This window comes from Phoca vitulina, unplaced genomic scaffold (assembly GCF_004348235.1).
Source record: "Phoca vitulina isolate PV1807 unplaced genomic scaffold, GSC_HSeal_1.0 scaffold11, whole genome shotgun sequence".
Taxonomy (NCBI): Eukaryota; Metazoa; Chordata; class Mammalia; order Carnivora; family Phocidae; genus Phoca; species Phoca vitulina.
Genome location: NW_022589714.1, coordinates 30,458,665 through 30,483,809, shown reverse-complemented (window position 1 = coordinate 30,483,809; position 25,145 = coordinate 30,458,665). Strand labels below are relative to the sequence as shown.

General features: G+C 40.9%; 1 pseudogene; it reads right to left on the bottom strand.

Annotated features, from left to right (window-relative positions):
• Window positions 1-17,606: 17,606 nt before the first annotated feature.
• Window positions 17,607-18,218, bottom strand: LOC116635781 (annotated as a pseudogene).
• Window positions 18,219-25,145: the final 6,927 nt, after the last annotated feature.

Here is a 25,145-nt window from a genome sequence, read left to right as displayed (position 1 = left end):
AAATTAGTCTTAATTTGGCTGTTTCTGGAAATAAGGGTGATTTCAGAGAAAAAAAATTGTTTCAATAACACATCTTTGTGAATGTTAAATTCTAGTTCTGATTGCCTTGAATGTTGTTTGCCTAAGCTAGACAATTTGAGGTAAACGTCAGAGAAATTTCCACAGTAGCTCATGTATAGACAATCTTCTTGCTTGTTACTCTGTGGGGATAATAACAAGACCCCATGAGCATATGATTATTTGAACAACTGAAAAATGGGATTGATTCCTTAACAATTGTAAAACTCAGCTAGCACCTTGACCAATTCTGTGTGGCTGGGATGACAAAATTGCCCCTTAAAAGGCAGAGCATACCTTCCTCCATGGGGTTAACTATGGACTTGTGGAGATAATGAATGATCCCACTTTCCCTGATTGATTAGGTGATGCACTTGGGAATACCCTTATCTCCGAGACAAGTCTTCTCCCACTTGTCAGTGATTCCTAGTAATTAGGTATTGTTAAGGCTAGACCTTAAAGAGGGCTTCTTGATGGTTTTATTCCTTAGTCATATTTATCCTAGAAGCCACCTCTGTTGATATAAAATTGCAAGTAGAGGCTTTAGCCAAGCATACAGTGACCACCTGTATGTAACTAAGCTCGACATGCAGTCACCCACAAATTCAAAAATGGTCCTCCAATACTGAATAGCCCTCAATATCTTGACTGTAGTTCAAGGAGGCCCAGAATTAGATGACTGGCTCCTAATGGGACCCAATGGCTGTGCATGTCTAATTTGTGTCCATAGCTTCCCCCAGGTTGGATAGGCCGCTGTACTCTTGGTTTTGCCTAGATGCACGGATGCATTATTGAAACCATTACCAACCCATCCAGCCTTCCAAGTTTAAAACAATGATGGACACATTCTGTGTTTCATTGGTATGACCACAGAGCACCCATCTTTGTTCCCTCTTCGGGACTGGAGGATGTTGCTTGGCACATGCAAGCTCTTAATAAGTACACGAACAAAGCCCTAAATGGCACTCAAGACAGCATTTCTCTCTTAATTACTGAAGTAACACAAATGCACAAAGCAGTTTTACAAACTAGAATGATATTGGATGTTTTAACTGCTACACAGGGTAGAACTTGTGCTATCATGCAAACAGAATGCTGTGTACACATCCCGGATTACCACAAAAATATTTCTGCGTTTCTAACTGACATGAATACTCTAACTGGCACTTTAAATGACCCCTGTCTTTCCTCTTTTCCTCTAATGATTGTTTAAACTCCTGGACTGGAAGAGGATTTTTGTCAACTATCAAAGGACTCTCATTTGGGCTTCCTTTTCTTTTTGTTATTCTAATTATGTTTTGTTGTCTTCTCCCATGTCTCTCCACCTGGTGCCAAGACTCCTTCGCTGCCATAACTTCAAGCCGACAGATGATCCTTTCCACTTGGGGAGATTCACACATGCAGTCTCCCTTGGATTCAGCTGCTGCTGCCTTTGGTAATGCCTATATATATATAAGCCTAGCTGACCAATCTTGACCCATAGGTAGGGACATCTCAACGCCCCTATTCAGAAGAAATTACGAAAGATGAGACCTTCCATCCTTAGCAACCTTAAAGATTTAAGGGTCAAAATTGTTCAGTGGGGGAATGATGTGGGAAACAAAGCAAAAAGAAAACTAAATTTCCTTACTACTTAGAGCCCACTGACAGGTCCTCGAAACAGGCAGAGTGACCTTCCTCTGGGAACTCAGCTGCCTCGATGTTAATACTTTGCTAAGGGCAAAAGGCAATCCTAGCCCAACCCCCAGGATCCTGTAAGTCTACTTTAACATGTAAGAATTCCTTTGGAAACTTCCTTTGTCTCTACCCCCCAAGATATATGTTGGCAATCATCCCCCAAGCATATGACCCAGTGATACACATCTGAAGGGTCTCATGACTGAGTTTTTACTAAACAGTAATAAATGATCTTTTCCTAACAATAGCTAGCCCCCTCAAGGTCCTGGAAACCTTGTTTCCAAATACCTTGGAGGCTTGTGCTGTCCCTAACCCCCTTCCAACTTGAGAGTATATCATCAGTCACCTGTCAGAATCCCAGCTCTTTCTGCCCATGGGTCCTGTCCCAGTGCTTTAATAAAACCACCTTTTTGAACCAAAGACGTCTCAAGAGTTCTTTCTTGGCCGTTAGCTCTGAACCCCACCACTTCAAACCACATCAGTGCTCTCTTGAGCTCTGAGAAGAATATTAAGCTAAATTGACTTAAGAAATCTGTGAGGTTGACATGTTAGTAATGATAAATTGTAAATTTAAAAAATGGTTGAGATAAGTCACAGTTTTGGGAATTATAAAATGATTGAGTGAAGATGAATAGAAATATCAGAAATTTAGTAGATTAAGAAGTACCTCTGATTTTGAAAATATGTTGCATAGTTAAACTACATCAAATGTTTTCCTATCCAAATAAAAACAACAGCCCTTTCATAAGCCCTTTTTCTTTTAGGATAATGATTCCTTGCTTTTTAAAATATTCCCTAGATCCTAGTTAGATATAGGAATGGTTTAGTTGTTCTACTCTACCTACCAAGATTAATCTTTTATAATTTACTTAAAACAAACAAAGTTGAGCAAAAAGCAAAAGTCAACCCAAAAATCCTCAGTCATAATCTCATGTTTTGGCAAAGGTATGAATGTTCCTCCTAAGGAACATATCTCCTAAGTTTTTACTTCAATTAGTCTTTTAGCCCTCTTATCTGGGGCTTTGTAAACCCTATTGTTATTTCACAGCAGTTCTCAAATTTGGTTCTCTTCATCACCTCCAAAACCATCTTCTTAATCTATGCTTGATTATCTTCTGCCTGGATACTTCCTGAACCTTCAAAATCACAATCAGTGTGATGTTCTATGTTCATACTTGGGCCTTGCTTCAAAGCGGTGCAAAATTATTTATTGGTTTTTTACTGCTTCCTACTCTTTTGGCTTTTCTTTAAGCTAAACCCACCCTTTGCCTGTAAGTCCCCAGACTGAACACAGTGTTTGCTCATTTCAGGTTTCCAGTACATGTTGAATCCAAGAGAATAATTTTCTTTATCAAACTTACAGCATAAGCTGGATACTATATGAGCAAACATAAATGTATGTATCCCTGTTTATTGTATAAAATATGAGTTTAGAGTTTTCAGGTTGAATCGTGGAAAACATACCACCTCAGTGAGACTGAAGAGCAATAATGTGGGATGGTGAAAAGCATAACCACTTCCTTCTTCCCAGGAAGCAGGAAAACATGCTATGCCCATCCTCTTGGGGACTGTAAAGATTGTCCAGGATCCCAGCAGAGAAGCTGTAGTTTGGAGGGTTGAGAGGCGACAGTGGAGCCACAGAAGTGGATGAATTTGGCCAAAGGAGGTTATGACTGAGAAAGAAAGGAGTCATTTCCAAAAGGCAGTTAGCAAGCTTGGAGAAAAGAGAATGGGAAAGCTGAAATATCAAAGAATTCAGAAATATTTTATAAGAATGTAAAGTTCACGAAGACAGGGATATTTTTTCTGTGTTGTTCATGGTTGTATCTATTCCTAGTGCCCAGAACAGCACCTGGCATGAAACAGACAATCAACATTCGCCAAACGAATAAATAAATGAAGAATAGATGATCAGTGTGTTAAATGCAGCGGAGAGTTTGAAAAAGCTCAGGGCTAAAATGAAGTCACACAAATGTCATGGCAAATGCTAGATTATGGGAGATTGGGAAATGCAAGCTGAATCTGTTTTTTGCAAAGCTGGTTCCTCTCAGCAAGACACTGTTGTTGGGTTCCTCATCTCCCAAATTCCCAGCAAAATGATCAAATGAAGTATATGAAGAGAGAGAATCCAAGTCAGCACTGTCCACATGACAGAAATATCAAGAAATTTTTACTGGATCCTGTGTGGATGGATGGTTCTGCATTGGAGCCCCGTGGGCACTCTTGTTCTGAAAGCATCACATATTTGGAATGCAAATGGAAAAAGGCCCAGCAGATTCCCTTCGAGGGAGAAAGGCAATGAGGTAGGCCGTGAGGCCATTAGTCACACATTCTTTGGCCTCCCTCCTATTCTGCGTGCCTTATGAAAGCCTAAAGTCACTATTCAAGCTCCAACCAGAGACCACACACTCATTGCCTTCTGTAGGTCATCTCTCCCAGTCCTATTAAAAGCTGTAATCCCTGTTTCTTTGGCCGTATTCACCTCAGTCCACAAAGGGAGGAGGAGGGGAGGGGAGGGACTGAGATCAGCAGTTAAATACTGTCTAAGCTATGGGTTTGAGCAGAAAGGTGGGGCCTGGGATTCGAATGGCAGCGGATGCTTCTCAGGAGACGGCCAATGGATGCCCCCTTACTGGGTTAGGAAAACTGAGCAAGATTAAGGGGAAAGAACAGATGTGACCCAGGTGGCTATGGGAAAGAGGTAAAAGAAATCAGATGGTTAAAAATGGGGCTCACTTTTTAGTAGCATCAAAGGGAAATCAGAGGAGTGGAGACGGTGTGCAGAGACCTGGAAGGAAGTGTGGTACAGAAAGGACTGAACACAGTAAAAATAAACTGCCACTGTGGTCTGAATCAACTCCTTTACAAACTGACTGAGAATTCTCCTTCTCTTCCCTCCCAAGGTCTCTTCCTCACCATAGAGAAGCAAAATAAGAGACTAGGAAGAAGGGTCAGAGCACATTCCATCTCTAAAAGCGACCTATGAGCTTGAGTTTCTTTGGTCCACTGATTTCTATTAAGGCACATGATGATTATGACCAGAGGAGAATGATTTTATGGCTCACTAATGAGTACATTAACATACTTCCTCCCACACCATTGTGGGGGAGTACATTTTCTTTCTCTTTGGAGGGGATCCATCTTCAATGTTTGTTCTTGGGAACTGTTTCTTGTGACAAAACCCAATAGGCAGAGATCCACCAGAAACAAATCAATATTTCAACAAAGTTAGATTTATTTTATTTTCTCTCGTCTTCTCCCTCGTGAGAGATTGTATTAAACCAACTGATACCAAAGATGCGTTTGTGATGAATAAGGATCATTTACAAGCATGCTGTTACTTGATGCTTCACAGGTGACAAAAGGAAGAATTGCCATCCTGAAAGAAGATGGGCTAGAATTTGAATAACCCTAATGGGATGCAGACTGTAAAGGTCAGGTTTCTTCCCAAGTTCCCTTCCCTTTAGCTCTTGAAGGGCCAAGAAGTATCAGCATATAATGAATATGCCTTGCAAGTAAATATCTTTCTAATAATGTAGAACTTTGAAAGAAAATGCAGTAAAGCTAACTGATAAGAATGGTATTTGTTAATCTCTTAAAACTTTAAAAAATGCAATCTAACCTGATGCAAGCACAGGATTAGGATAAAGTCAGAGAGTAAAAATATGGTGGTACACTGTAACATTTCTCAAGACTGCCTGTCCGTTAAACTCTGTGATTGGCAGACAAGAAGCTGCAGATAGTTAATGTATACAACCTGATGTGCTTGGGAACTGGTAGAGGTCTTTATCTTCATTTTATTATTTTTTTTAATTATCTCTAGTACAAGATCTGAAATTGAAATTGGTCAGGGGTAAGATTTCTAGCTAGTAGATGAATAGAAGAATAGCTGATTGTCCGGGCTTTTGTTCTGGCTCTGTCTAGCAACACTGTGAGTCAATGTTTGCTTAGTGAACGATTAGTATTTATTGCCTTTCAGTTCAACAACAGGCTATGTTTTAAATATAAAAATCACCATGGTGAGTTATTCCTGCCCACCACTCGTCCCCTCTGTGCCGTGGCTCTGAGGGATACATTCTAGGAAGTGAATGTTCCAGGGCTTGGCTGCAAGCCCAGCGGAGGCAGCACTTGTCTCTGTGATGCTTCTGTCACCTGCTGTGCCTCCAGCCACTGTAATCGGGCGTCCGTTCCACCACGCCAACCGAGTGCTTCTCGCCGAGGTCACAAAGAACTCCGTGTCGCTAAATCCAGTGGACGCTCTTCAGTTTCTACCTCAGTCCCTCAGCAGCAGACTACACTGCTGACTAATCCCTCCGTGAAGTACGTTCCTACTGGGGCTTTGTCTTCTGGTTTTCTGCTTTTGGCTCTGAACACTGTACAATCTTTTCTGAGGGCTCTTTTGTATCTCACCATCTTTAGCTGTTGGTGTTCCTTCTTCAGGTTATGTCCTGGGTCACCTTCTCTTCTTTTTAAAATTTTTTTAAATTCTTTAAATTGCATTTTATTATGATATGTTAGTCATCATATATTACATCATTAGTTTTTGATGTAGTGTTGCATGATTCATTGTTTGCGTATAACACCCAGTGCTCCATGCAGAACGTGCCCTCTTTAATACCCATCACCAGGCTAACCCATCCTCCCACCCCCCTCCCCTCTAGAACCCTCAGTTTGTTTCTCAGAGTCCATAGTCCCCCCCTCTGATTCCCCCCCTTCATTTTTCCCTTCCTACTATCTTCTTTTTTTTTTTTTTTAACATATAATGTACTGTTTGTTTCAGAGGTACAGGTCTGAGATTCAACAGTAAGACTGTTCACAGTTCACAGCGCTCACCATAGCACATACCCTCCCCAATGTCTATTGCCCAGCCACCCCATGCTTCCCACCCCTCACCACTCCAGCAACCCTCTTCTTATCCACACATGCTTTCTGGGAGAGCTCATCGGGGACATAGCTTCCTATCGTCTATGTATTAACCTCTTCCAACGTGATGTCTCCAGGTAAAATCTCTTTCCTGAGCATCAGAAATCAAGCCATCTACTGAGCAGCTCCTTGTTGATGTCTCCCAGGCCCCTCAGTCTCCACATGTCTAAAACTGAAGGTTGAGTCCTTCTCCCCCTCCTGCTCTTGGCTTCCCCTGCCCCCAGCTCCTGTACGGTCCCAACTACAGTGGCAGAGCACTGCCAGCTCTGTGGTTACTAGGACAGAAGCTCAGGAACCATCCTTGACGTCTTCCTCAATTAATTAACAAATCCTGTCGAATCTACCCTCTCAACAGGTCTTGAACAAATCCCGGTCTCTTTAGTTTTCTCTCTCCAATTCAGAGAATGTGTGTTACCGAATGATCCGTGTCTCTGTGTCAGCCAAGGCCCAGCCTTTTGAAAAAAACTGAAATGCCAAATGCTTGACTCCACCATTATTTTCATTTTGCCACATAGTACCTACCTGCCCTGGAGCTGAAAAGAAAAATGCTCTGGGTGACTAAATCTGGAAGGGCCGAGGGGCATAAAAACGTGGGTGGATATATGTGCAACCTTGTTTATTTAAAAATATCATCCAGCCATATCTATAGTAATTTCTACAGCTTAATGAGTTCGCATTTCTTTTCTAGAGCTCCATATCTACTTTATAGCAAATAGTAATTCTATAAATAGCACCAATCGCTTTTTTCCCCTCTTCATCATTTTAGCTTTGAATTGCCTATGTTGAAACTCAAATGCTTGTTTTCTCATTTCTTGCATATTCTTGAACGATACTTTTCCAGTCTGCAGGAATCTTTCATCTCCATATTCGTTTGGCATTTTTCACCCCCAAACTGTCTGCTATATACTTTAAAATTATAATTTTGTAAAGTAAAAATCACACTTCCAACTGTTTGGTGACTCATCATTGTTTACAAGTTTGCTTTTTTTTTTTCTCAAAAAGATCATTACAATCACAAGGACCACTTTTGAAAATCTCCCTGTGTGGATATCACTAATATTTTGGACTGAGAAAAAAGATGGGTTATGGCAATATCTTCTCCAAAGATTCTTCTTTGTGTATTTCAAAACGTTTATTAGGTATCATGTGGCGATCAGTAGGCCCATAGAACATGGCAGCAGGATTCAAGAGCAGCGTGTGGGCTAGAATTAAGAAGATTATGGACTAGATGGATATGTGCTTGTAGTTGGTGGGTGTATGGGACACCTCTTGTGCATCATCTGGCATCAGCAACCAGCTGTGTAGGTGTAACCTGGCTGTGCCCAGCCTCAGCTGTATTGTGCCTCTCTTACTGGCCTGTTCCTTCTCTGGTCTTCAGGAACTCACTGAGACATGGCGACGGATGCACAAACTGGAAGTACAGAGAATAACATTCCAGGGGGCAATCTTTAACCAACGAGAGATGGAAGCCAGGGCATGATACCAATAAGTATACTTGAATAGATACTTCTTTTAGCCTTTGTCTCCTGCTCTGTATAGACAAAATTTCCTACCTAATAATGAATACCCTCCAGTGTAGTGAGGATTAAATGAGATAAAGTATGTACAGGTCAATCGAAGAGTAGATGCTCAATACATGTTAATTGTCCTCTCCTTTCCTACATTTACAAAATTGTGTTAAGGAGAGTCATGATTTTGGTTAGTTTTTTCACCATGAGGATTTACAAATAATTTCAAGCAAAGAATCTTTTAAACATAAAACTCTTGGAAAATTGGAATTGCTAACCAATAACTATAGTCAGAAAATATAGTTGAAAGAACATCCCCTGTATAATCAGAAAAATCTAGATTCTAGTTCTCCTCTCAACTAATGCTGTCTGTATCACTTTTGACAACTTGTGGCAACTCACAGAACATTGGATGAGGAAATAGTTTTGTGCCAGCTCCCAAGCAACTGTTGGCAAGAGGGCGGGAAGCAAGAAGAGGAGAATGTTTAATAGTAACACAGTCAACAGAGAATTTATTTCTAGCTTTCACTCCAAGTAGGAAGTGATTCTTAACAACTAAAACAGGTTTAACACCACACGCACACTTAGTCACGGCATACAAAATGATTTGCAGAAAGGGCACCATGACTCTAAATCCCACTGATGCAGCCGCAGAGCTCAGCTATCCACAGCCATGTGGGAATTTTGCAGCCAATAATGGACAAAGCCCTTTATCATAGTCAGCTGATAAAACCTCAGTCTTGGGTGCCTGGGTGGCTCAGTTGTTAAGCGTCTGCCTTTGGCTCAGGTCATGGTCCCAGGGTCCTGGAATCGAGTCCCGCATCGGGCTCCCTGCTCCGCAGGAAGCCTGCTTCTCCCTCTCCCATTCCTCCTGCTTGTGTTCCCTCTCTCACTGTGTCTCTCTCTGTCAAATAAATAAATAAAATCTTAAAAAACAAAACAAAACAAAAACAAAAAACCTCAGTCTTCAAAGAATTTCTATGAACAAGCTAAGACGCAAAGCTAACTCCTTGAAATCACCGTTAAGGATCCCATAGCAAGAAGCAGGTATCTAAACGATGGAGTGGCATAAGCAATTTGTGAGTCATTTTGAGTTAATTTTTGCATCCGTTGTGAAGTAAGGGTTCAACTTCATTTTGAGTGTGTGTGTGTGTGGGGGGGTGTGGATATCCTGTTTCCTCAACATCATTTGTTGAAGAAACTACTCTTTTCCCATTGTGTAGTCTTATTGAAAATTATTATATATATGCAAGGTGTTACTTCTGAGCTTTTTATTCTGTTCTATTGGCCTATCTATGTGTCTTTACAACAGTACCACACCATCTTAATGACTCTTGCTTTGTAGTGTGCTTTGAAATCTGGAAGTATGAGGCCTCCATCTTTGTTCTGTTTTAAAATTGTTTTGGCTATCCTGAGTCCCTTAAGATTCCATATGAATTTTAGGAATCCTTTTTTCCTTTTCTGCAAAAAAATGCCTTTGGGGTTTTGATAGGGATTGCATTGAATCTGTAGATCACCTTGGGTAGTATGGATATTTTAACAATATTAAGTCTTCCAATCCATGAGCAAGGGACATCTTTCCTTTTTTTTTTTTTTTTGGTATCTTCTTTGATTTTTTTTTTTTCAGGCAATGTTTCGTAGTTCTCAGTGTACCAGTTTTTTACCTCCTTGGTTAAGTTTATTTCTAAGTATTTTGTTCTTTCTGATGAATAGCAAATGGGATTATTTTCTTAATTTTCTTTTCAGATTGGTCATTGGTAGTGTATAGAAATGCAACTGATTTTTATGTGTTGATCTTTTTATCCTGCAACTTTGCTAATTTCTTTTATTAGTTGTAATAGGCTCATGTGTGTTTGTACATGTATGTGTAGTGTTTAGAGTGTTCCACATATAAGATCATGCCATCTTTGACCAGAGATAATTTTACTTCTTATTTTCCAATTTGGGTGCCTTTTATTTCTTTTTCTTGCTTGTTTTAGACTTTTGAACGTGAGAATTAAGATTCTAGTCTGATATGCGGCCCCTGGTGAGGAAAACTAGGGCCTTTGCTACCCTGCATGGCATCTTTGTATAAATAAGAGAAGCAAGCCGCCTCTTCCAAGCCCCTGTAGGCAGCACTAGCGAACATGATGTGGACAGCAGAGCACAGGACGAATGTCAGTCCCTTTGATCCCCTTGACTAAATGCTCTTGGGTAGTGGACGCTTGCCGTGCATCACTTCACATCCTCTCAGACCCCCCTTTTATTCCAGCCACAGCTGCAGTGACCAGCTCCGTGCGGGCATCAACCACTTTCATGCAGGTGTCCCTGAATAATGTCTCACCTAACTCCCCAGTCCTCTCACTTCCTGTTTGGGGGCTTTTGTGATTCCCTTCATGGGGATGCTCAAAGGAACCTTCTTGGCACTCATACATGTGCAAGATTAAAGTGGGGGCGGGGGTAGGGAAGAAGGGACAGGAAGGGATGGGAGGGGGCAGTTAATAATGCCCCATGAGGCAACCCTTGACCAATGGGGGAGAAGGGTCAAAGAATAAATGCTCCGCCCCCTCCGGAAGCCTCCATGGAAGTTTCTGAGACATATTTCATAAGATTTGTCAAAGGGTCCCACTGGATAGAGCAACTGATTGTCTGAGGCCTTTTGGGAGGGGCGCCAGGAGACATGCTTGTAGAACCGTATGCAGGTGCGCTCACCATCACCTCTGACGGCACCGGCCTCAGACCCCACCTTAAAGAGGCTCGTTTGTCTTGGGTGCTCACCATGCCACACAACCACTTCACATTTCTGAGTTCTGCGTCCTCTTTATAACACAGAAGTAGAGTGTAAAGCACTAAATACATTTAAATTATTAAATATAAATCACTATTTCTGTTTTCGAATCTCACATCCATTACCATATAAACGAATCTTTGCCTTTGTAGAAAATCATTTATATGGATGTGTAGACTCATGATGACAGGCAGTGAGTGTTTTATTTATTTTTTATTTACTTTTTGAAAGATTTTGTTTATTTATTTGACAGAGACACAGCGAGAGAGGGAATACAAGCAGGGGGAGTGGCAGAGGGAGAAGCAGGCCTCCTGCCGAGCAGGGAGCCGGACGTGGGGCTCCATCCCAGGACCCTGGGATCATGACCCGAGCCGAAGGCAGACCCTTAACAACTGAGCCACCCAGGTGCCCCAGGCAGTGAGTGTTTTAGATTGAGCTGCTGATTCTAGAGAGAACTCCTTTCTACTTTATCTTTGAACCTATCTAGACAACAAGACCGTAAGCTCAATCAGCCTGATCAGGGCTCCATCAGGGTCCCCCACCTTTCCAGAAGTTTATGCCAACTCCTATCCCTTGGTCTGGGTGGTTTGGCCTGCCTGCCTATGTCCCATTTTAAGCACCACTCATACTAGATGGATCTTGGAACATTTTTAGAGCCCAATAGTGCCAATCAGGTGAGGCCAGCTATGATTTTCTCTCCCCCTACCCAGCCCCCAGCACCACTCAAAATTTTCCCCTCACTGCACTGTCTCCTCTGTTAATATTTCCAAAGGTACTACTATGTGATGCCAAAAAGGATCTATAATTAGTTTATTGCTATATAGGAATTTTATCTTGTTGTTGTTCTCAGAGATAGCCTGCCATTCACAGATGAGAGCAAATACTAAATAAAAGCTATTTTCTTTCCACGTTAAAATATACTCAGATTATTGTCATTTATTAAAATGTCTTTGCTTCTTCATTTGACCTTAAATGTTTTCATTACTGGAGTCAAGCTAGTATCAGAGAACACTGTCGTTATCTGCTTTTTATAACACACGATTATCACATTATCGACTTCACTGTCCCATTTTTGGGACTGTGAAGTGAAGCCTGGGTGTTTAGGGACTTAGGTCAAGGCCCATTTCTGCCACTGGCTGTGTGACCTTGGATAGTCACTTAATTTCTCCGGGCTTCAGCTTCCACTTTATAAAATGTGACTGTTGGACTAGACACACCACCTCCTCTAAATTCTGAGTGTCTCATAGAATTGGAGTCAACCAAGCACACACCTGGGTCAAGATGTCAGTATTAGTGTGTCTTCGTTTCTTACTTATTCAGTTGTCCTTTTCATTGTCTGTTTATTTTAAAGTCATACTAGTACTTGGCTCTGAATCTTACTATGGCACATTGTACTCAAGTGTCAAAGCCTTCTTTAGTCAAGGCAAACATGCCATGAGTCTTTCCCTGTGTATTTCTATTCATGGAATACCATTAAGCGTAGTCTTCCAGCCCATCTTCACCGAATGTTCTCATTTCTTATATAGTACAGACTGTTCCAGACTTAACGATGGTTCAACGTAATGATTTTTTGACGTTATTAGGTGCAAAAGTGATATGCATTTAGTAGAAGCTGTATTTCCAGTTTTGAATTTTGACCTTCTCCTGGCTAATGCTATGCAGGACGATGCTGCCCCATGAAGCCAGGCGGTGGTACAGCTCCTAGGCAGCCACGCCAGGAGTCCAAGATCAAGGTGTCAGCAGCTTTAGTTTCTTCTGAGGCCGCTGTCCTTGGCTTACACATGATCACCTTCTCACTGTGTCCTCACTTGGTCCTTTCTCTATGTGTGTGGAGCTCTGGTGACACTGTGTGTGTCCAGATTTCCTCTTATAAAGACAGATCCAAAATCCAATCAGATTGGATTAAAGCCCATCCAAACAGCCCCACTTTTAACTTACCCACCTCTTTAAAGGACCTATCTCCAAATACAGTCACATTCTGAGATACTGAGGTTTAAGGCTTTTATATACAAATTCTGGGGGAACAGAATATAGTCCATAACATTCTCCATATATTGGATGAGCTAAATCAGCAGCTCTAAGAATTTTATAAAAATAAGGTAGTGACTGGGCATCTGGGTAGCTTAGCCAGTTAAGCGATCGACTCTTGGTTTTGGCTCAGATCATGATATCAGGGTCATGAGATCGAGTCCCGTGTGGGCCTCCACGCCGAGCTTGGGATTCTCTCTCTCCCTCTGCCCCTCCCCACCGCTCACACGTGCATGCTCTAAATAAATAAATAAATAAATAAATAAAATCTTTAAAAAAAGGGAAATAAGGTTGTGATAAGAAAAGAGCAGTTGATAAAAATGTGTATCGGAGAAGATGTACTGAGTTATTTTAACTTTTCCAATCTATTCTGAGTATACTGAGATAGAGTAGATGCCTCCAAGAGAGAGACCAGATGCAGTACTCATTTGCTAGGTGTTGGCTAGGCTGTTTTTTAAATTGTTCTATCAGTTGCTGAAAGGCACTGAAGTTTCCGCTTATGGCTGTGGATTTATCTACTTCTCCCTTCTGTTTTGTTAGTTTTCCTCTCGTGCATTTTGAAGCTCTAATATTAGAAACATACACATTTAGGAATATGTCTTCCTGATGAATTGATCCTTTTATCATATGAAATACTCCTTTTGCTTTGAAGTCTACTTTGATTGATACTAATATGCCCTCACTAAATTTCTCGCGTTTACTGTTTGCATGATATATCTTTTTCCTTTTGTATATTTGTGTTTATATATTTATTTATTTATTTAAAGAGTTTATTTATTTATTTGACAGAGAGAGACACAGTGAGAGAGAGAACACAAGCAGGGGGAGCTGGAGAGGAGAAGCAGGCTCCCCGCTGAGCAGGGAGCCCGATGTGGGGCTCGATCCCAGGACCCCGGTACCATGACCTGAGCCGAAGGCAGACACTTAACGACTGAGCCACCCAGGCACCCCTGTGTTTATATATTTAAATTGCACCTTTTATAGGGAGCATATAATTTAGTCTTGCTTTTTAAATTCAGTCGCACAGTCTGTCCTTTAACTGGGGTATACAGTCCATTGACGTTTTATGTAGTTGTTGAGATGGTCGGGTTAGGGTCTATCAGTTTGTATTTGTTTTCTCTTTATCATGTGTTCTTTGCTCCTCTGTTACTCCTTTCCCACCTTCTTTTGGTTTAATTAAATTTTTAACATTCCTACTTATTTCTCTTATTTTTTTAAATCAGTGTCTATTTTAAATTAATACACAGCACTTCAAGTAAAATTAAAGTTTTCAACAGTATAATTCCTTTTACTCCATTCTTTATGCTAACTTGCCATATATTTTATTTCTATGAATTTTGTAAACCCCATTCACAACAATGTTACTACTTTTGCTTTAAAGAATTGTCTAAAGGATCTAAGAGAAAATAAAGATAGCCTTTTTAATATAGCTACATATTTCTAATTTTCCATGCTCTTCATACCTTCCTATAAATCTGAGATTCCATTTGGTTTTGTTTTTTTTTTCAGTCTGAAAAATTGTCTTAGCATTTCTTATATTATAAATCAGCTGACAGCAAATTCTTTCAGCTTTCATTCACCTGGAAATGTTTTTATTTTACCCTCTTTTCATGGTAATTTTGCTGGATATAGTATTTTGAGTTGATACTGGTTTATTTTTTTTCCCTGCAGCACTTTAAAGATTCATTTTCTGACTTTTGTTACCACTGTTTTTGCTGAGATGTCAGTCTGAATTTGTATTATAGTTTGCCTGAATATAATGTACCTTTTTTCCTCTGACTCTTGTTAAGATTTTTCTCCTCATCTTTGATTTTTCTGCATTTTGACTATGAAATGTCTTTGTGTTTTTCTTTGTGTGTGTTTATCTTGCATGAGCTTCACCCAGCTTCTTGGATCTGTAAATTGGCTTTCTAAAAACCAAATTTAGGAACATTTCATCCATCTTTCCTTCAAATGTATTTTTCATACTCTGTTCTCTTTCTCTTTTCATTCTGGTACTCCCATTACACACGTTAGATCATCAGTGTCTTTCTAGACATTACTGAGGCTCTATTCATTATCAATTTTTTTTCTCTTGTTCTTCAGATTGAATAATTTCTTTTGATTTGTCTTCAAGCTCACTGACTCTTTCTTATATGTTTCTGGTCTGCTGTTATGCTTATTTCATGAATACTTTATTTTGGGTAATGTAATTTGCAAGTACAGAACTTCCATCTGGTTATTTTTTATAGTATCCATTTTTATGCTGAGGTTTCTCATCTGTTTGCTATGTTTATCTTTTCTGTTGTGTCCTTAAATATATTTACAATGGCTATGTTTATGGCCCTGTCTGCCCATCCTAACTCAGGTCACCTATAGGTCTATAGACAAAGTTTTATGGGAATGCAACTATGCTCATTCATTTACATGTTGTCTGTGGCTGCTTTCATGCTACAATGATAGAATTGAGGGTTGTGAAAGAGAACATATGACTTGTAAGCCTAAAGCATTTTCTATCTGGCCTTGTTAGAAAAAATTTTGCCAACCTCTGCTCTAAAGAATCCCCCAAGATTTGAGGGCATATTACTTCCTCCTGTCACAATGCCTTTTTGGGGTCTCGGGAAGTGGGCAAAGAGCCTAGCAAGGCATCCCTCTCTGGCTGGGCTGGAACTCCAAAGCCTTCCAGCACTGAGCTACCTCATTAAGCACTCAACCCTGTGGCAGCCTCTCTCTGCTGCGCCTTGCAAGGCTTTTGCCCTGCGTGTGTGCAGCTCTGTCCTCAGCCACAGATCTGCCCACAGCTCCCACACAGACTTCTAGGAACCCATCTGTGCAGCTCCATTCTCTCTGGTACCAGGCCTTACAAATTCCTTCAGCAGCACTCTCTGCCTCTTCAGCTCAGGGAGACTTCTGTGCCCTGCTAGAACTTCACTTCTTGGTCCCTATGGTTGGGAAGGTTTCCCTAGGCAAAAACCCAGGGTGAATGTACTGTTCATTTCAGGGGCTTCCCTTCTTTCAATGACTTCAGTCCTGTGCTGCCTGGGGTCCAATGTCTAAAGATAATTACTTCATTTATTTGTCATTTATAGTTGTTTATGGCAGAAGGGCAAGTCTGGTACTGGTTACTCTGAAGGTGATGAAAGGCAGGAAGTGGCTCTTTATTCCTTTTTTGTTCTTAAATTTAATCATATACAATTATGACTGAAGTAGCCAAGAACCTCTGAATTACAATAAGGAAAAGCATAGTCTTAGATGAAATTGAGTAAGGACTTTAATTAAATCTACCTAACATCTATTTTTCTTTTTTGCTAATTGGGCTATCCCTCTATCCTTTTACTTTGTAATTGGAGACATCCTCCATTCATGTACTTCGCTTTTCTTTTGGGGAAAAAAAGATTTTATGACTACCATGCTGTTCTACAGTCACAGGAAATGTTCAAGCCCATTACAACATTATGTGTGTATGTATTTTTTTTTTTAAATCAAAAGTTAGGTGACATACAATCTTATATTAGTTTTGGGTGTACAACACAGTGATTTGACAATTACATACATTACAGAATGGCCATCACAATAAGTGCAGTTACCATCCATCACCTTACAAAGTTATTACAATATTATTGACTATATTCCCTATGCTTTACTTTTCATCCATTATCTATATATTTTATCATTTAAAACTACCACTACTAGAAAATAATTCAAAGCGAATAGCCCTACTTTCCTATGCTAAAACAATATTTGTAGAATTGAAAGAGAATTTATAGCTGTATCGTCTTGTCAGATTGTGCTAGGTGGAGTGTTTTTGCTAATGTCCCTAAATTTCAACTTCAGGGAATTGGAGGCAGGTTATTTTTTAGAAGGTAATGCATTATGCTGATTGGACAAAGTACCAACATGTATGGCTTAATTTCTGTGCCACAAAGAAGCTCTGCATTAGCTGATTAATTTGGACTCTTTTCTCAAAATTTCAGTTCTTTTACATTTTGCCTCAATTTTAGAGTTTATGTTATTGCACCAAGAAATCTTGGTGATTTTAAATCACTAAGCATCTCTTAGATGTTAAACTGATAAGCATCAATGTGAATTTTTAGAAGAAGTGCCCAGAGGCACAGTGATGAATTACGGTTCAGAAGAGGTAACTGAAATTTTGAGATGTGTGTAAATCATGTCATAAGAGGAACTACCAAAGAAATGAGGGCTGATGATGAAAGCGTTGTGTTAATTTTTCAGCATACTTTACGGGCTGTTTTAAGTGCAGAAAAGACTATGTATAGGCTTGTTTAAGCTTTTGAAGTTAATAATACATTTATTAGAGTTACAGATTCAAAATCCTTAAGGTTTAAGGTTCAGCTCACAAATCTTGTTCTATTTATAAACCAAGCACATTTTTGCAATCACTTGTAGGAGTCTTTGACTAATATTTGGTTCTATTTATAGATTTGTTAATTAAGCATCTTTGAACATTTTATGTTGCATTTATATATTTACTCTATTTCAGTTCTGTAGCTTTAAAAATTGTTTGACCAACACACCTTTCCGAGTGCTTAAATAATTCTTATAAATCTGACACATTAAACTTATAACTATAACAAACTTAAAATTTTTTTTTTTTTGAGGAAAAATCCTGGAAAACAAAACTTGATTAAAATTAAGAACTTGTGTTCCTATGAAGATACCACGAAGAGAGTGAAAGGCAGGCCACAGAAAGACTTGACATTTGCAGTATATACATCAAAAAGGACCCATGTTAGAATATGTAAGGAATTCCTAGAAATCAAGGAGAGAGGCAGATGACTTTCCTTAATACCTCCTGACCTTTGAGTGGGGAGGGCCTGGAGAGGGGGAATCTGTGAGATGAGTGGCTGCCGAGGTAGCCTTTGAATGATGGTGGCAGGAGGCTGGGGGACTGAATGTTGGATAATCTCTGGTGGCTCCAGGGCTGGTGGGGGCGGGGAGATGGCAGGGTAAATGCCCATGGAGGGGGCCAGGGGAGGGACCTCTGGGAGCAATGCTGACCCACAGCACCCTCCTCTGTTCATCTCCTCAGGTCTTGGATCTGGGAGACCTCCCCAGGAAGCACTGTTCCCAGAGTCTCTGCAGAAGCTCTGTCCTCCTCCTCAGAGCACTCTGCAGGGCTGCATCTGGCCTGTCTTCCCTGGCCTGAGGTGGGGGTCCTCAGAATCCCCTTCCACATTCTCATGCTCTTGCTTCAGTCTCTTCTCCAAGAGTTTCAGGGTCAGTTGGGTCATTTCATCCGCCACTGAAAAATCCAGCATCCTGGGACCGTAAGAGAGGGCCCCCCCACCCCCCATGGTTCTCAGGTTATCTGCAAGAAAGAACTGCTTGCTCAGCTGGAGAGTAAACTTAAAATTCTCTTTACTGTTCCAGTGCTTCTTCCCAATTTAGAATATTTCAACCACAAAATAGAAGTCTATATTGACTATTCAATTACATATTTAAATTCTAATTAGAAGGTTGACACTCTGATAGATTTATTTTTTCTTAAATATTCCTAATACAGAAAACACTAAATTTGCACACACACTCTAGTCTCAATAGAGCAACCTATGGCTTTGGTTATCTTTAGTATTTCTGTGCTTGATTCTGAATCTTCTTGGAGTGGAAAGGTACTTCTTCCCCATGGAAATAATTTCATTGTCCCATATAATTTGGGAGTTAACTGTCTCAGCTTGCCTAATGTTGCTTACTGCCTGGAAATCTTAGCCAGGAAGCTTACTGTATATTCTTTTTGGCAACCTGGCCAGGACACAGTGAATCTGATTTTGTAGCTTTATCATTGACTCTGTGATTTCCAAAGCCAAGAGGTCACTTAGTCCTCAAACTTCTAATTCTCTCTGCAGGGAAAGCCACCATCCCTCTTTTCTTGACTCTTAAGATTTGTGAACAAATGTCTTTTACATACAACTTGGTTGCAATTCAAATTTTATGGAACGTCATAGAACTAGCGTGCATACTGAAATGATATCCAATTGAATTTTTGAAATCTCTCTGGTTTGGTAGACTAGTTGGTCATAACTTCTGAGGTCACTCCTGATAAGTCTGTCAGGGATTCCTCCATTATGCTGCGCTAGATGACTTGCAAGAACCCTTGTAACCACAGACCCAACAATTCTATGATTTTCACAGAATAATTTTATTTGTGTATTCAAGCCAGGCATCCTCAAGTGCCTTGTTTTGTCTATGTAACAGGTGTTTTTCAAGCAATCTGGCCTTTCAGTTATGAGTCATCTTAGTTTACAGTCCTGGGTTATTGTGTTCATAATGTTCCTCTACACCTCCCTCCACCATCATCCATCCTCCTGTCTCTCTTCTTCTCTCCATAACACACAATAAATGAGTGCCTACTTCAAGTTGGATGTGGTTCTAAACATAGAAAGGTAGGCAAGATAGGGGCGCCTGGCTGGCTCAGTCGGTGGAGCATCTGACTCTTGATCAAGGGGTCATGAGTTTGAACCCCATGTTTGGTGTAGAGATTACTTTTAAAAAAGTTAAAAAGGAAAACAACATAGACACAAACAGATATTAAATAAATATACACGAATAACATTTTAAAACTTAAAAAAATTGAGATATAACTTTCTTTTTTTTAAGATTTTATTTATTTATTTGTCAGAGAGAAAGAGCACAAACAGGGGGAGCAGCAAGCTGAGGGAGAAGCAGGCTTCTCGCTGAGCAAGGAGCCCCATGCGGGACTCGATCCCAGACCCTGGGATCATGACCTGAGCCAAAGGCAGATGCTTAACAGACTGAGACACCCAGGCGTCCCGAGATATAACTTTCATATAGTAAAATGCACAAGTCTTAAGTATAAGCTCAATGACTTACCAATAACTTGGGAGTTTTTATAAGTGCCAGGAAGCTTATTCAAGGATAACTGAAATTTTACCAAGGAGCACAATATCCCAAATAAAATAAATGGACTTTGTCTTAAAATGTCAGTTTGAAGGCCACTACTCAGATATCTGTGAGTTGTCGGTTTGGAAGCCGGATCAGTAAACTATGGCCTGTGGGACAGCATACGTTACTTCTGTATGGCCTAGGAGCTAAGAATGGTTTTTAAAACTTTACACGATTTGAGATAAAATAGAAGAAGGAGAAGAAGGAACAGAAACTATATGTGAACAGCAAAGCTTAAAATATTTATTAACTGGATCCTTAACAGAAAAAGTTTGCTGACCCCGGAGCTACAGAGGAAGGAATGTTAACTAGAAGCCAAGGACAATGATTCCTTTCCGTTGCTTTCTAGCCTAGTAAGCCAGATGTGTCAACAGGGTCTCTCTCACTGGCACTAACATGTTGCTCGATCAGAAAAGGGTTTAAATTTTTAGTAGCTTATGTCAGCCCCACCTAGTGATATTAAATGCAAGGAAGAGTTTGCTAAAACACCATGCCACACCACTAAGTTAGGACACTCAGAGGTGGTTAATCTCAATCTTAATAAGAACTGGATTTTTCAGAAATACAGGAATAGTTACGGTTATGTTTAGCTCTTTTCAAGGCTACGGGTGTGTTTTGAAGACTTTGCCATAGATATGCCATACATATTGTCATTTTCTGGTACCTTTGCCGTACACGGGGGTGGGGACAAAGCAGGAAAATATGCATGGGGCTCTGATTTAGCAATTTCCAGCCATATATCCTGTCCCTCCTTCTCTCTCCAAATAACCCATATGCTTTTTCCTCAAGTCTATTCCAGCTTGCAGTGTGCTTCATTCAGCAGTCAATATCCTACTCTCCAGAGGGAAATTCTGGCTCAAATCAGGCCAGTCTGGCCAGCATTTGGTCTGTTGACTGGATGGGGTCTGCATGGGAGTTTCTAGATATGTTATAATTGTTGCTGTGGTTTGGGTTGGTCTATGTTACTGGATCAACTATGGTTATTGGCATGGAGAGGAGGCTAGAAATAACTAGGAGAATGTTTGAGCCCTAATAAAATGGGTGGGTCTCAGGGGAAAGTTTGTCCTGGAAAGGGAAGTAGAGTGTAGGCCAAGAAATTTGTGCAAAAGCCAAGAACAAAGATGACTGGGGGTAGAGACAGATTGCCTGTGTTGGGCTCAAGGCTGGGTTGGGGCACATTGCATACCAGGCTGGGGGCAGGAACATGAACTATAGACCCTACCCATTTGCAGGGTCTCTAATAGCCTTGGGTTGGCTGCTGGAACCGAGCTTGTCAGTTGGATGCTGAATGGCAATTGCTAAGTGTGATTGTGTTGGTAAGGCCCAGGATTGACAAGACTAAGTTATTATTGGTATTATTATTATTATTACAAAAAATATTTGATGACATTTGCCATTGCGTTGAGCATTGCTATGTGACAGACACCTTATAAATAATGTCCCTACTCCTTACTACAACTCTACTGAAGCAGGTACTATTTTTTTTAAAGATTTGTTTTATTTGTTTGTGAGCATGAGTGGGGGGGAGGGGGCAGAGGGAGAGGGAAAAGCAGACTCCCTGCTCAGCAGGAAGCCCAACCCGGGGCTCCATCCCAGGACCCTGGGATCTTGACCTGAGCTGAAGGCAGATGCTTAACCGACTGATCCACCCCTGATCCACCCCTTCAGGCACCCCTGAAGCAGATACTATTGTCCCTATTTTCCCGAGCAGACAACTATAGATCAATGAAGTGAAGTGATTAACTTGGGCTGGTAAGGGGCAGAGCTGGGCTTTGGATCCAAGTCTCTCTGAGCCCAAAGTATAAAAACTGTTTAATTGTATACCTAATGGTCCTTCCATAAGGGGCATTTGACAAATGCTATAACCATAAAGTAGTTACTTATCCCACACTGGAGTTTATTTTTTTATTTTTTATTTTTTTTTATTTATTTGTTTATTTTTTAAAAAGATTTTATTTATTTATTTGACAGAGAGAGAGATAGCGAGAGCAGGAACACAAGCAGGGGGAGTGGGAGAGGGAGAAGCAGGCTTCCTGCCGAGCAGGGAGCCCGATGTGGGACTCGATCCCAGGACCCTGGGATCATGACCTGAGCTGAAGGCAGACGCTTAACGACTGAGCCACCCAGGCGCCCCCCACACTGGAGTTTAGTCCTGCATAGATTAGGGTCTATCTAGGGACTCTGGATACAAAGTAAATCTAACCTCACAATCCTCTGATATGTTAGTATAATATAGTTACTTATACAATTTTAACCAAACATCTTTTTGGTGTCATGCATTGTGCCGGTTGCTGCATGTATGACAACAAATGAGATATGCAGAGTCATAGCATTGAGGGCCACAGAGTCCATCATAAGAAGGATCTAGGTTTTATTGCAAATGCTCAAGGGGTTTGCTTATCATCTATTTCTAAATTAGTGATCAAGTTCCCATTTTCCAGGAATTGTCAGATTAACTCCAAATAAGGGGGAAGTCTTAGATGAAGTATTTTTTTTTTAAGATTTTATTTATTTATTTGAGAGAGAGAGAGAGAACACAAGCAGGGGGGAGGGGCAGAGGGAGAGGGAGAAGCAGGCTCCCCGCTGAACAGGGAGCCCGATGGATGTGGGACTCGATCCCAGGACCGTGGAATCACGACCTGAGCTGGAGGCAGACGCTTAACCGACTGAGCCACCCAGGGGCCCTTAGATGAAGCATTGTAATAATGTCTTCCTTACTGCTTTTAGAGTCTGGTAGAAAAGCCCCTAGTACAATTTTAAGCATAAATTAAGCAGGTCAAATGCTGGCTACTTTCTTACATCATTAGATTTTTCTCTCAAAAGCTGCACTTGTCACTGTGACCTCATCTGCATGTGCCCATGTTTCTCATGGTGGCTGTCTATGTACCCTCTAGACAGGGTCCAACTCTGTCATTTCTTTTTGTTGTTGTTTTGTTTTCAGTTTTTATTTAAATTCTAGTTAGTTAACATGTAGTGTAATATTGGTTTCAGGAGTAGAATTTAATGATTCATCTGACTCAGTCATTTCTAATGGTTTCATATGTCACCATTCTGGGCATAACGCAGCACTATAGAAATTTCTGTCAGTTTTTCTAGATTATGTAGGAGCAAAAAGGTACAAAAAAAATCTCGCCACAGTTGTCAGTGGGTGACACTGAGCAAGCTTCTGAACACCAGTTTTCTTGTCTATAACACTGGCATTTCCTTCGTGGAACAGTTTCCGGACTATTTTGGTATCGTTGCAATTCAGAGCCAAGTTTGAAAATCCTACTTGCTTCATGGAGGCGATAAAAGAAAATAAAATTTAAGGGGAAGAAAAAGACATACCTTCTTTCATTCTGCCAATGGTACTTTATAAAAGTAGCCAAAGAAGAACTAATCTGATCAAAATAAATAAAGATGTAGGAGGGCTCCGTAAGTAAGTGGATATGACAGAACAAGGTACGGCCGGAATACTGGAGTGCGCTCGTTTTCATTCACTTGGATTCAGGCATTGCAAACACACTGATTCTCAGCCCTGGCTGCATTTCCTGAAACTTTCCCTGGCACGTCTCCCCTAGTCCGCTGGGAGCTCCTTGTGTGAGGGGCTGCCCCGGTTTTTTTTCTTTTTCAATAACTGAAAGCTCATTTGCTTGGCCCTCTCTCGAACCCCCAGAATGTTGGGATAGATGGTTGATTGAATGGAAGGGGAAACTGAATATTGGATGTTGAACTGTTCTATCCTTGGGGTTTTGATTGGAAGAACAAAACATGATGAACTTTCTGATTAGTGTGCAATCTGTCCGTATTTGAACCAGCTGACAGGGCCCTGCCAGGGACTTCTTCGTGTCCTGTCGGGTTCTCTCTTCCTCTGTTCTCTTTACAGCAGATTATACTCTTTAAGACTGAAAGTGAGTGTTACTCAGGAGTTTTCCCTATTGTGCATTTCCTCTGTTCTTCGTATACTCAGTTGCTTATGATTTTAGGTGTATGAAATGGAACCAGTTATTTAAGAGTCAAATCAAACTCTACACCGCGGCACCTAGCAGGGTGCATCAGAATTTGAAATACCGCTCCAAGAACTTAAATACAGTTTTTAGTTCTCAGCTTACATATTAGAATTATTTAAATGCTTTAAAAAAAACCCTGCTGATTTCCTTCCAAAGTAAGATTCTGTTACTCTCTAGCTCATAGCTCTGTCTTTTCCCCAGCATTTGACACATGGGCTGGTTTCCATCCTCTTCTCTCATTCAGATACTTATCTCTTAACCTTGACTGTTGGAACTAGAGCAAATGTTTTCAGACACTGGAAATATGTCAAAGTAAACATGGTGTTGACAATGTAAGGGCAGTGTCCAGACTTCATGCTGACCATTTAATAGATCCTACCCCCCCTTTTTTTTTTACAAATATGACTGACAGCAAAATATGGTTCATGGCCTCTACTGTGTCCAAAAAAAAGGAAGGAGACAGGCAGTTATCAAATAAAATGTTGCCATATGTTTCCCTCAGCAAACAAAAGCACTAACACTTAAAAGTAAACTGAGAAGAAAATGCCCACTTTCACCAGGCGGAAGGTTCTGGTTGTTTGGCCATGGAGGGGAGGAAAGATTGAGACCTAGTGGAGCGGGGAATGTGGGGTGAGGGTGGGGGGACAGAGAAGGGAGAAGATGGAGCCTCTTCTCTCTTTGGAAGCCGGGGGCATTAAGTTATGGTGAAGGCATGGAATGGTACATTGATTGTTCCTTTGTGGGCTTAGGGGCGTTGGCATTCATTCGCTCATTTCTCAGTGTTCATTGAGCACTCACCACTGGCCAGGTACTGTTCTAGGTGCTTGCGATACATCAGTGAACAAAACAGATGTCCTTCTGGAGTTTATGCTTTAGCAAGGAGAGACACACAATACATACAGTAAGTGAGTAACCATATAGGAAGTCAGAAAGTGATAAGTGTTCTGGGGAAAAAGAAAAATTAGAACAGGGGATCGAGAGTGTGAGGTTAGGTGCATGGTCAGGATACAACATGGCCTAGATAGAGTAGCCAGGATAGTTAGGTCTTCTTGAGAAGAAATGATTTGAACAGGGACTTGAAGGAAATGAGGGGTGCAGCCAAGTGGCTATCTGAGGAAGAGCATTGCAGGCAGAGGAATGCAAAGGCCCTGTGCAGGGAGGGATCTGGAGCGGTCAAGGAACAGCAAGGAGGTCAGTACGATGGGAGTGGTGTGTAAGGGGGTGGGAGAGTAGGCAAGTCTAAGAATTGCACAGGGCTCTGTGGACTCTCTCTGCCTCTTCTATCTCACCTCCTCT